At 42.4% G+C, this 12,407-nt stretch overlaps 1 protein-coding gene across 3 annotated transcripts in view; it reads right to left on the bottom strand.

The window, feature by feature from the left end:
- Window positions 1–12,407, bottom strand: part of ZSWIM7 (zinc finger SWIM-type containing 7) — a 96,101-nt gene that overhangs the window by 77,036 nt on the left and 6,658 nt on the right. The window lies entirely within an intron of this gene.

Genomic DNA, 12,407 nt, shown 5'->3' with positions numbered 1-12,407 from the left:
TCAAGTTAATAGTGCGAGGCACAGTCACACACCTATGGACATATTTTTTCATAATTGCCATCTTCTCCATCATTGCCCACCTGAGAGTACAGAGCTTAGATCGCATATCAGATACCAAAATTTACAGCATTGATTGCTCAGGAACGGTGGGGGCTTGAGAAAAAAATTCTAACTGTGCCAGAATCGGTGGAGCAGCATATAATAACTTATTGCAAAGAGCTGGACTTGTTGGAGTTGGTGAAAGGTCCTCTTTAACTATACGCTCTGCACTATATAATAATATGGCTCAGAGCAGCAAAGGGCTAAAAAAAAAAGTCACATAAATTGTTACAATCTCGCTCCAGTAGAATGTAAAATAACATCTCAGGTTTATAGGTATTTATAAGATATGTCAAGTTTATTAGCCATTGTGCAAGATTTGATAAATTTGGCCCAAATTATGGCAACACAGAGTTCAGCTAATCCGACTTTAAAAATTTCCTTCATGATATATTCTCCCATTGTGTTCTGTTCTGCCAGCAGTGGATGGATTTCAGTTTTGTCCTTCTACATAGTGTAACGTTTCTCATCAGAAACGTACATTTTCCAAGCTGTAATACATTTAGCATTAAGCAGAAGGGGGATACAGAGCCTAAGAAATCTCTCTTTTTACCATTAGGCTGTTTTCACAGCACAGTTTTTGTTTCATACAAGGAATCAATTTGCCGGAATCAACAAAAAAACCTGATCTGTTTGCATTCGTTTTTTGCTGCATCCAGCAAATAAACAGATCTGTTGATCTCTCTGAGGGCGGGTTCACACCTGTGCCCGGTCTCCGCTTTCAGGTTTCCGTCTTATGCCGAGAGAAACTGAACAGGAGATGGAAACTCAGCGGTCAGTTTTCAAACCCATTCACTTAAATGGGTTTGCAAAGTGACTGCCCGTGGGCGTCTTCTGCCTCTTCGAAACCGTTTTTTTTTAACTGGACACAAAGTCGGACATGCAGGACTTTGTGTCCGGTTAAAAAAAAATGATTTTGCCGCGGAGACCAGAAGACGCTCACGAGCAGCAGTATCAATCAGTGTCATTACTGTACTAATCTTTAAAGAGGACCTTTCATCAAATCGGGCCCATGCAGTTTTATATACTGCTGGAAAGCTGACAGTGCGCTGAATTCAGCGCACTGTCGGCTTTCCCAATCTGTGCCCGGTGTAAAGCGCTATCGGTCCCGGGACCGTAGCGCTTTAGTGTCAGAAGGCCGTTTCTGACTGTTAGCCAGGAACGTCCTTCTGCCTCGCGGCGCCTATCGCGCTGTACAGTGTGAGCGGGGAGGAACGCCCCCTCCCTCTGCTCACACAGCTCGTCCATAGACGAGTATTATCAGGAGGGGGGGGGGGGGAGTTCCTCCCCGCTCCACAGTACTGCGCGATAGGCGCCGCGAGGCAGAAGGACGTTCCTGGCTAACAGTCAGAAACGCCCTTCTGACACTAAAGCGCTACGGTCCCGGGACCGATAGCGCTTTACACCGGGCACGGATCGGGAAAACCGACAGTGTGCTGAATTCAGTGCACTGTCAGCTTTCCAGCAGTATATAGAACTGCATGTGTCCGATTTGATGAAAGGTCCTCTTTAAGTTAGGGAATTGCTACATATGTAACCTCCTCATATACACTTGAATATATCCAAAATTAAAGGGGTTTTCTGGGCAATAAATTCTGATTTTAAGGATAGGTCATAGCTCTCAGATACCAATCTAATAGTTATGAACTATCCTCAGAATCAAAATCCAACACCCCCACGAATCTGCTGTTCGCGGAAGGTGATACACAGAGAATACAGCGGGAAGCAGACAACTCCATTCTCTGTGTAGTGGCCAGACCAGGGTATAGCACTCCCATTTACTTAAATGGGAGCTAAGCTGCAATTACACAGTTCAGCCACTACACAGAGAACGGAGCTGTCAGCTTCCTGCTCCATTTTATGTGCTTCATCTGCTGAGAACAGGTAATCCATAGGAGTGTTAGGTGTTGGATACTCATTCATCTGGTTATTCATCAGTTATTTTAGCCTAGAAAACCCCTTTAAAGCAGAATTAAAAATGGAACTTGTGCAGATCTTAAAGTACACAACTTGGATCATTCATTGTATTAAGTCCCAGGGGTTTTCTTGCTACAAGTACGTGAATTCCTGAAACAGAGGAGAATACTGAGAATAGTCATGTATGGATGGGATTTCCCTTCTAACTCCAGGGATGTTCTACAGTACAATGATAGTCACAGGTAACTTTCCTGCCATTGTCCCACCATGCTGTGCTACACTCCCCTGCAGACATAACAATCTATTGAACACGAACAGAGAAAGCCGGTCTTAAGATATCACTATGTTTGTGTAAGGAAATAAATCTATCGTCTTGAAAAATGAAACTAAGGCAATGGAATATAGTGCGGACCTGTAGAGCCAAAGTGATTTCCATAGGGGAAGAACAAAGCGTACATTGACTTAGATGGAAAGCAAATAACTACGACATAAACCATCAGCTATGGAATAGATACACAAAAATCATATCTGTGCTAATGTTCCTGAAATGCCCTGGCGCAGCGCCAAGCCGAGAGATGATGAGATACTCGAAGCTGAACGGGATACGTGAGTGGGTAAATATATGCTTTGGTAAGCGGAAACATAATTTTTCCATTACGAATTTGGGAATGAAGTGGATGACACTTGTAACAGAATGAGAATAATCACGAAGGGGAAGGATTCTCTAATATTACAATATTTTACACCGAATATCCACTAAAGAGTCATCCAAGGCCCTCCAGGCTTTACTTTTTGTATGATAACTTATTATTATTATTGGTATTACACTGTTCTTGCAATATTACTTGAAAGCCCTACAGGTATTTTCGGGACACCTGCTGCTCCCATGCTATACATTACAGCAACAACTTATGATTTTCTGATAGCATTTACAACATTGATATACTGCATATTGTAATATACTTTTTTTAAACACGTTTAGGCTCCTTTTTGTGAAATCCTTTGGACACCACATGAAGTTACAGAGCAGGGGTCATCCAACGCTCTACTGACTCAGTAACTGCAGATTGCTAACCCGCCTCCGGTATTAGCATCAGCACAAAAACTGCCCCAGAGCAACATGGCATGTCCGAGAAGCTGCATACAAGCAGAGGTGGGGTATGCTATAACACAGCCAAGGGACCCCAGAGAAAGACGCGTTATGTGGTAATCCCAATGACAAAATACTTGCTTTTCTTTATATTGATTGTTCCCTTTTGAATTATTCCGATACTATATTCGTCTTCCTTCATCTTGCTCAGACCTGCCACCCATTTGACTCCATTCAACACAGCACATTACAACCACATGCTGAAACAATGGAATTATACTGTGTGGGGCCACAATCTACTAAGGGAAGCATTATTCTGTATGGGGCTAGTAAAGTACTATATTATGTGAGGTCAATGAGCGGGCATTATACTGTGTGGTGGCCAATAAAGTGTAATCATGCTGTGTGCATTATACTCTGGGAGAAGTGAAAAGAGCATTATACTCTTTAGGATACCTAAGGAAGCATTATTCTGTATGGGGCTAGTAAAGGGTACTGTGAGGTCAATAAGCGGGCATTATACTGTGTGGTGGCCAATAAAGTATAATCATGCTGTGTGTATTATACTCTGGGGTTAGTGAAAAGAGCATTATACTCTTTAGGATACCTAAGGGAGCATTATATCTTTTGGGGACCACTAAGGGGGCATTATACTGTGAACAACATAAATACGACGGGATGCAGCTTAGCAGGCCTGGTATTTTATTGAGCTGTTTTTGGGGGGGGGATTGACCAGTGAGGAAAAATGTTAATGTTTAGCATAACAAGGCATTTTAGACCTTTGTATGCCTTTAGCTTTGTGGGAGCAGTTTGGGGAAGGCCCCTTTCTCTTCCAACGTGACTGTGTCCAAATGCACAAAGCCAGGTGAACACAGGCATGGTTGGGGGTGTTTGGTGTGGAAAAAGTTGACTGGCCCCCACAGATCCCTGACCTCAACCCCTTCCAACACTATTGGGATAAATCAGAGTTGATATTGTGAGCAAGTCCCACTTGTCAATATCTGACACCTTACAAATACTCTTATGAATGAATGGGGAAAAATTCCCCTACACACATCCAACATCCTATACAAAGCCTTCCCATATGAGTGGAAACTTTTAGCTACAAGTAGGGGGGCTCCATATTAATTCCTAAGAGTATAGAAAAGCTCCTGTAGGTGTAATGTGTAGGTGTCCCTATACTTGTCCATATAAGTGAGAACAGGGTTAAACAGAACTTCATTATCTGGACAAATCATGGTGAAAACTTTTGCTTTGGAGGAAATCCTCTCGCACGCTTACTAAATGTGTGTTCCTCTTTGTGGTTTGTAGCACTGATATGACAGCGTGACTACAAAACCCGCAGACACAGTCACAGTATATCTCCATTATCGTTATTACGTGGCAACATACAGTAAAGTATTATAGCCAGATATCATATAGTCTATGGTTACAGGACAGAAGAAATGTGTGAGACTAAAGATGGACTAGAGAGTTAAAGGGAGACTGTCACCAGAACCCAGAATATCCAGTGACCCCGCAGATAGATGCATTAGGGTCACCTGATCAAACAAGGTTTCCCCTTGTGAATTGCTGCCTCCATTGCCTCCTCCATTTTTTTCAATATGCAAATTAGCTCTTAGGAGCAATGACAATGTTGCTGCTCACCTCTTTAGAGCAACAGGCTATCTTGGATTTAAAGGTAGTTTTGATGTAACACTATTACACATAAATGTATATTTTGTCAAGTTTGACCATGGCTAGGTCATGACAGTTACTGTTTACATGTATGTGTCACACAGTTAACGGTCATGTGCCCTATTACTGGCATTATGAACACGTGAGGGGGCCATGGCAGTAATATGGCATCCGACCACTATGGCCACCCAGCATTTGACCACAGTGGTTATGTGGTAACTTCTAGGCCTCAGGCCTTGTGCAGAGCAGACTGCGCATGCCCTCAGGCCACGAGAAAAGGGCCGCTTGCACAGTATTGGAAGCGGCCATTTTCTTGTGGCCTGTGGGCATGCGCAGTCTACTCTGCCCAAGTCATGAGGCCTAGAAGTTACAAGCCACCACCGGAAGAAGAGGATGAAGAGGACGCTGCTGACGAAGACGAAAAAATATAGAATGTTTTTTGTGTCTGAACACAAAGATTTTCATGTTGACATGTTATATATGGATCTTACTTGATGGACCTATACTTTAACAGATTATTAATAAAGTGATAACAAAGCGCTGGATATACACATTTACCTGGGATTCCCCTCATGCAGTGAGCCGACAACTATATATATATATATATATATATATATATATATATATATATATATATATATATATATATTTTATTTACTTTCCATATGTTTAACCCATTTTTAAAGGGGTTGTCCATGCCTAAGGGTGCATGCACACTACGTAACGCCGGGCGTGTATGAGAGCCGTACACGCCGGCGTTACAGCAGGGCTGCCGAACACTTCCCATTCACTTCAATGGGAGCGCTCGTAAACGCCGCTGTTACGAGCGCTCCCATTGAAGTGAATGGGAAGTGCTCGGCAGCCCTGCTGTAACGCCGGCGTGTACGGCTCTCATACACGCCCGGCGTTACGTAGTGTGCATGCACCCTAAGGGTTCAAAGTTGATTCTAATCCCATGTTGCTGGCTTGAATCATATGATCCAGGGTAAAAACCTTCCCGAAACCCCTAGATGCATAAAAACTCCAAAGGAAGCAAATGTACAGAGACTCCCGTCCTTCAAGAAAGACCCAGTATTAAAGGGGCTCTATCATTGGAAAACATCATTTTTAGCTAAGCACATCCTTGCATAGACTTTAGAAAGGTTACTTCACACCTATCTTTTGTATGTAAATTGCCTCAGTAGATTTTGAATAAGCCCATTGTTATTCACATGCTAATTATCCTCCAGCGTGCACTGGAGGTCTCACCGTTTACTCCTCTCTGCTATTCTCTGTGTATGTATAGCAGAGGCTGCTGTGCTGATGACTCATCTCTGCTATACATACACATAGAGCAGACTGTGCACAGAGACAATTTCCGGAGTGCACAGAGAAACCTAATTAGCATAGGAATAAAAACTGACTTATTCAAAATCTACTGAGGCAATTTACATACAAAAGGTAGGGGTGGAATAGCATTTCTAAAGGCTATGCAAGGATGTGATTATCTATAAATGACTTTTCCCAATGATAGAGCCCCTTTAAAAATTATGTTTTCATACATCTTAGGCTCATTTCATAGAGAATGTTATTCCAGACCAAACTTTACTGTACTTTTATTAAATTGTGGATGCTTTCTACCTGAAAAAGTTTGTGCTATTAGGGGTCTCCCTTCTAATTTTATGTTCACTCTTTTGTTACTAAGCAAGTCCGTCCCTAAAAACATTCCATTACCTTCTTGCTTATCTCACTGAGTGCAGAGGATGGTTCCTTTCTCTCTTCACACAGTGAATGGAGAGGGGAGGGGTTGATTCTCTTCACAGCCTGCACAGACATGTCTGCAAATGGTTGCCGTGTGCAAAAGACTGAGGATTCTGCAAATCTCACAATTTAGGAAAATTCTTGCATTTACTTGTTTATACTTCTGGCTTCTTGTGTAATTACAGCTAGGATTTTATTCACAGACAGAAGGCAGCTTTCCTAACCATGCTCATAGATTGTTTTGTGTTTTTTTTTTTTTTTGCTTGTGTTTTATCTGCTCAGTTGCATGTATTTGCCCTGTATTTGCAGTACAGTGTTCCCTAATGATCCTTGGACTTTTCTCCGGTATTTGTTTGAAATTCTATAGTTATCACAATGGATGGGGAAGAGGGCAGCCTGCTCCTTATTGTACATGCCTACAAACTCAGATAGACCCTGCACATACTTGAACTTTTCATGAAAACTCAGGTACTATTAAGACTTTGCAGACCTCACAGATGGTTGGAATAATATATAAATCTTCATGTGAGCGCATGATGTGTTCTCATAAAATAATGTGTGTCATACAGAATTACATTGGACACAATATCAGCCAACGCCAAGATATTTTCAAATAGAAACGAAAAGAGATAATAAAAAAATTGCAACTATAACTTTCTTTATTAAACCTTGGCTGAATCATTTAACCAGTAAACAGGAAATACTGAAACTCATCTTGGGAAAAGCAATTCCAGAAATTCTGCAAAGGAAAGGAATGTCATGTTAACATTCAGTCTATGCGCAGCAGAACTTTTTAGCTTGTTTGCTATTGGGGTCTATAAAAAACTTTCAGAAATATTCACATCCACGGCTTCTGTTTCATTTCAGCAGTACTAGTGACATTTTGGCAGATGTTTCTCTACATTGGTGGATGAGATGTTTAGAAGTTCCATTCACACTATGGGTCACAGTTATGATGCGCGCTCTATTTATTAAAAACATTAAAGGGTTACTCCCATTTTAGCACACGCACGATGGGAATAACTTTTCATTCCAGATTTCTTGGGTGTGACTTACTGGAACAAGCAGCAGCGAAGCTCTCTACCATTTCTAGACCTACCATAGAGGTAAATGTGCTGCGCTGTTCTTGTAGTTCCCATTCACCTCTATGGGAGTTATGGAAACAATGCTAAGCAGCTGCTTACAGGGCTGTGGAGCCTGTAGCCCAAACCATCCACTCAGACTCCTCTATTTATTATATATAGTGGCCCCTGCACACAGTATTATACCCCATAGTGGCCCCTGCACACATTATTATACCCCATAGTGGCCCCTGCACACATTATTATACCCCATAGTGACCCCTGCACACATTATTATACCCCATAGTGGCCCCTGCACACATTATTATACCCCATAGTGGCCCCTGCACACATTATTATACCCCATAGTGGCCCCTGCACACATTATTATATCCCATAGTGGCCCCTGCACACATTATTATACCCCATAGTGGCCCCTGCACACAGTATTATACCCCATAGTGGCCCCTGCACACACTATTATGCACCATAGTGGCCCCTGCACAGTGGCGTAACTACCGTGGTTTTTTTTTATGTTGTTCTTCCCCCGGGTCGCCGATTATTATACTCTGGGGTCTGAAAAGTTACGCCACTGCCCCTGCACACAGTATTATCCCCCATAGTGGCCCCTACACACAGTATTATCCCCCATTGTGGCCCCTTCACCCACTATTATGCCCCGTTGTGGACACCCATTAACAATTATTATACTCTGGGGTCTTTTCAGGGGAAGAACAACATAAAAAAAAACAAAAAACACTGTAACTTACCTGTCTCCCGACTCCCCGCTGGCGGCCATCTTCAATGACGTCAGGGACGTCATGTGACCGGGAGCCTGCGTCGCGACGCATAAGGACGCAGGCCCCGATCATGTGACGTCTGAGACGTCACACAAGTAGGCCGAAGCCTGCGTGGAGCTGGAGTAACTCCAGCCGGTAACGGCCTATTAAAAAAAACCCCAAAAAACGCAGCGGTAGCGGCTGCCACCGGGCCCCTAATGTCCCGGGCCCTGTGGCAGCTGCTACTGCTGCTACCACGGTAGTTACGCCACTGCTCCAAAACATAAATGGCCATCAGATCCTCTAATTTATTAAAAAGCCAGGAGTTGATTCCTATGAGAAGTAAATATGTATCAAAGTATACATCCAATTAATTATACAGTATTAAAAATTGCATAATATATTTAAAAATAATTAATCATTTTATTTTGATGCCGGACACCCCCAAAAAATAGTCCCAACTTGACAGACATGACTGCTCGGCTGTTCCCAGAAGTCCCATCTCAAGAGTTAAGACCTGGGAACAGTTATTCCTATCTCGGCAAGGAGATCTGTTTCCTTCAGTGCTTATATGTTCTCCTGATTCTTATCTTCAGTCTCACTCCTTGTTCATATTATATCATTCTCTGTATTCACACATACAACTCTATGGAGCAGGGAAGGGCTCAGCTGAATTCTCCTACTGGCTGGTTAATTGATTTATTGTCTCATTCTGTGTATTAATAGCTTCCTATTTACAAGCTAGCAGTGTTATTATAAAAAAAAAAAAAAAAAAGGCAAGGAGCACAGAGTATCAGAGCAGCAATTATTTGAGTGTCTTTTCTAATCCCCCTCCTATTTTCATGGACAAATATGGTTGGTTTAAGTTTTTTATTTTAGGAATTTCAAAGCTGCACTTTGCAAACTAAAAGGCAGGTTTCACTGTGCCCCCTCCCCCTCCAATTCTTTATTAAAAAAACAATATATTTCCTTAGCATCTCAGTCACTAGGGCAGTTCTGCTATCCTCAAAAACAAGAATTCTTTTTGGCAGAAGGGATCTATAACATTTAATATCATCCCATAAGTGCATTGAGGGCTAGTGGTACAGTGGCCCTGTCTAAGACTCTGTGTCCGGCATTGAATCAGTGTGGCTAGCACTATAGGTGGCACTGCTATGGGTGCACGGTGACCATTCACATTGGATGAAACCAGCCAAACCCACCAGTTTTGTAGGAGCAGAGAGAACTATTCAGAACTCATGTACCCTACACTCATGTATTGAAGTTCTCCAGTATAGTACAGGCACAATCCCTAGATGACTACATTAAAGGAGTTCTCCACCTTTTAAGATTGCTAGGGGTGTGCCTGTCAGGACCCCGCAGATCAGCCATTTTCCCAGGCCATGCAGCACCTGGCATTGTTCACATTTTACTTTTAGTAGTAGTGTCCTATTTAAGCGTATGGGACACCCCTGAAGCACCGAGGCTGTCGATACTAAACCTACGGCAAGAGAGCGGTGCAACGCACTGAACATAAATAATACTAGGTGCTGGGCTCTCTGGGAAACCGCTGATCTGCCAATCTAGAATTGATGGTCTATCTTAAAGCAAACCTGTTGTTTCACTTGATTTTTCAGGATAAGCTGATATTTGTACATGAGAAGCAACATTACCAGGAACTATATTCGTATCACAGGCCTGGTAACCTTCATTAGGTTCCCAGCTGTCATAGGAACAGGACAGGCTCACGATATCGCAGCGTGGGAACTGTCCTGCAATGGAAAAGGTACAAGGATGGTGGGAACTGGGTACCTGACACTTACAGAAAGCAACGCCTGTGGTCAGAGACTTGGTGGCACAACTATGGTAGAAGATATTCAACATTTATTTTAAGTTTCTATAAAAAAAAAAAAATTTGGATTAAAAAACACAGCTAGGTCAGTCTGTATGGGTGTATAAAAAAGGAAGGAACTAACTGGTTATGGGAAACGCTCTAAATGTTTTCTTACAGTGGTTTTTAATGCCGTCTGCTTGACTGTATATTGCTTTTCTACACCAAGTGGTAACTGTGACACTTATATAAATTTCTATAAAGCAGCGACATTTTATTACATTCTATAAATAAGTGAACATCTGTTGGCCGTAGCGTCCTATCCACATGTACCCAGATCAAAACACGTCACATCACAGCAACAACTATTTCACACACGAGAAAACAGACACGATCCACCACTCAAAATAAGGAGGAAAACAGAAATACTTCAGTTTCCATTAAACATTACAACAAACTGACGTCAATGAATAGGACAGAACTTGTAACGTTTGTGTCATGTACAGTCAAAAAAAAAACTAAAACAAACAACAACAACAAAAAACTTAGAGACTCGAGATGAAGGTTTGGCAACTTCTCACATCCAAATCTTGATTTTGGCAGGAAACAGAAATGCTGCCGGCCATCCAAGATTGAGTGAAGCAATGATAGGAATGAAAACACCACAATCCTGGAAGAGCCATCGGGGAAATAAGAACGATGGAGACTTGAAATATCTATAAAAATGCTAAATATTTCCTCTTAAATCTTTCGCACCTCCAGTCCTTTGCACCCCTCAATAGTTGCCTCTCTACAGATTCTGGAACACTTGGAATTTTTTCTCTAGCCCCATCTATTACTAAGCAATGTTTTCTGGTAGTTTTGCCACAATTATGCGCTCCACTGTCAGGTGGGCGGTCTCAGACCAAGACCACCCACTAGATGTTAATTAGCATATTGGGTGCTGAAACTAACAGAACTGATGGCTCAGGAACAGTGAGGGCTACAGAAAAAATTTCAACTATGCCATAATCAATGGAGCAGCATCTACTGAAGAAGGCAAAAAGCTGGAGTTGGTGGAGGGGGTGAAAGGTCCTCTTTAAATTTTACCAGCAATAAAGAGGAATGGACCAAAGTCAAGCCCCATACACTTAAGAAAGAGTTTGGCTGAACCCGCCATTATTCGTGTGACTGATCACCTATCTTATTTGTATAGGGTCTCCTAACTTGTCCCTGATCGATGATGTAAGGTAAAGTAGGATCGGGTTATTATCTTTAACCATAGCCAATCCTACACTCCACCAGAGAGGGACGCTCTTACAGTCTTCTCCCCCAAAGAAAGAATATAGCCGAGTTCAGCTCACAGGTATTGAAGATGTATGGGCACCTTTAAAAAATACTATAAAATGGTTTACTCACTAAGACAAGCCTTTCTCATAAAGGCTTCTCCACTCCGAATATTAGTCAAAGTGGAGATAAGCTTACAAGAAGTAGTCATCATTGTGACACACTCTATTAGCCACCTATTGGTCACTCATTATATAGTCAGTGTGTGTTGAAGAGAAGAGTAATGTGAACGATTACAGTTAGAGACGTCACCTGTAAGTCACAACATCAAATCAAATCAAATCAAAAAAGCTTTATTGGCACGTCCGAATAGGTATTTGGCATTGCCAAAGCTAGTAAATTGGGCAGTGGGGGGGGGGGGGGAGTTGGATTCGGGTGGGTGAGTGGTGGGTATGGGGGGGGGTGTTCATTGTTCATTGTTTGTATACTATAGTTACTTATATGGTGTTCAGAGACCTGTGTAGAGCCGCTATCTGCCACTACTATACGGTCACCTTATAGTGATATTGGTATTCCTGAGCTGGGACTTGGACGTGTTTGCCCCCACGCTGAACCCCTAGCTACGCCTTTGCTTGGCACCTCTGCAGATCACGAGTTGCCGCTGTGTTTGTAGGGACCACAGTGCTCATGCGCATGCTGTCTCAAGTTCACTGTTTACTAGACACAGCTCCATACTTTTAATAGTGGCTCTGCCTGGTATTACAATTTAAAGTAAATGGGGCTGAGCTGTAATACAATGAGAGGAAGAGGTGAGCACCATAGCCCCTTCAAACAGCATACTGGCGGAGGGACCAAGAGTCGGACTCCAACAATCTATTATTATCCATGGCCTATCCTAAGTACAAGCCATCAATTTTCACAATCCTATAACTTGATAAGTCCGCCCTCCTCAGCATTTACTTGATATA

Source organism: Leptodactylus fuscus, chromosome 2, assembly GCF_031893055.1.
Source record: "Leptodactylus fuscus isolate aLepFus1 chromosome 2, aLepFus1.hap2, whole genome shotgun sequence".
Lineage (NCBI taxonomy): Eukaryota > Metazoa > Chordata > Amphibia > Anura > Leptodactylidae > Leptodactylus > Leptodactylus fuscus.
The sequence above is the reverse complement of the archived record's forward strand: the minus strand, read 5'-3'. Positions and strand labels throughout refer to the sequence as shown.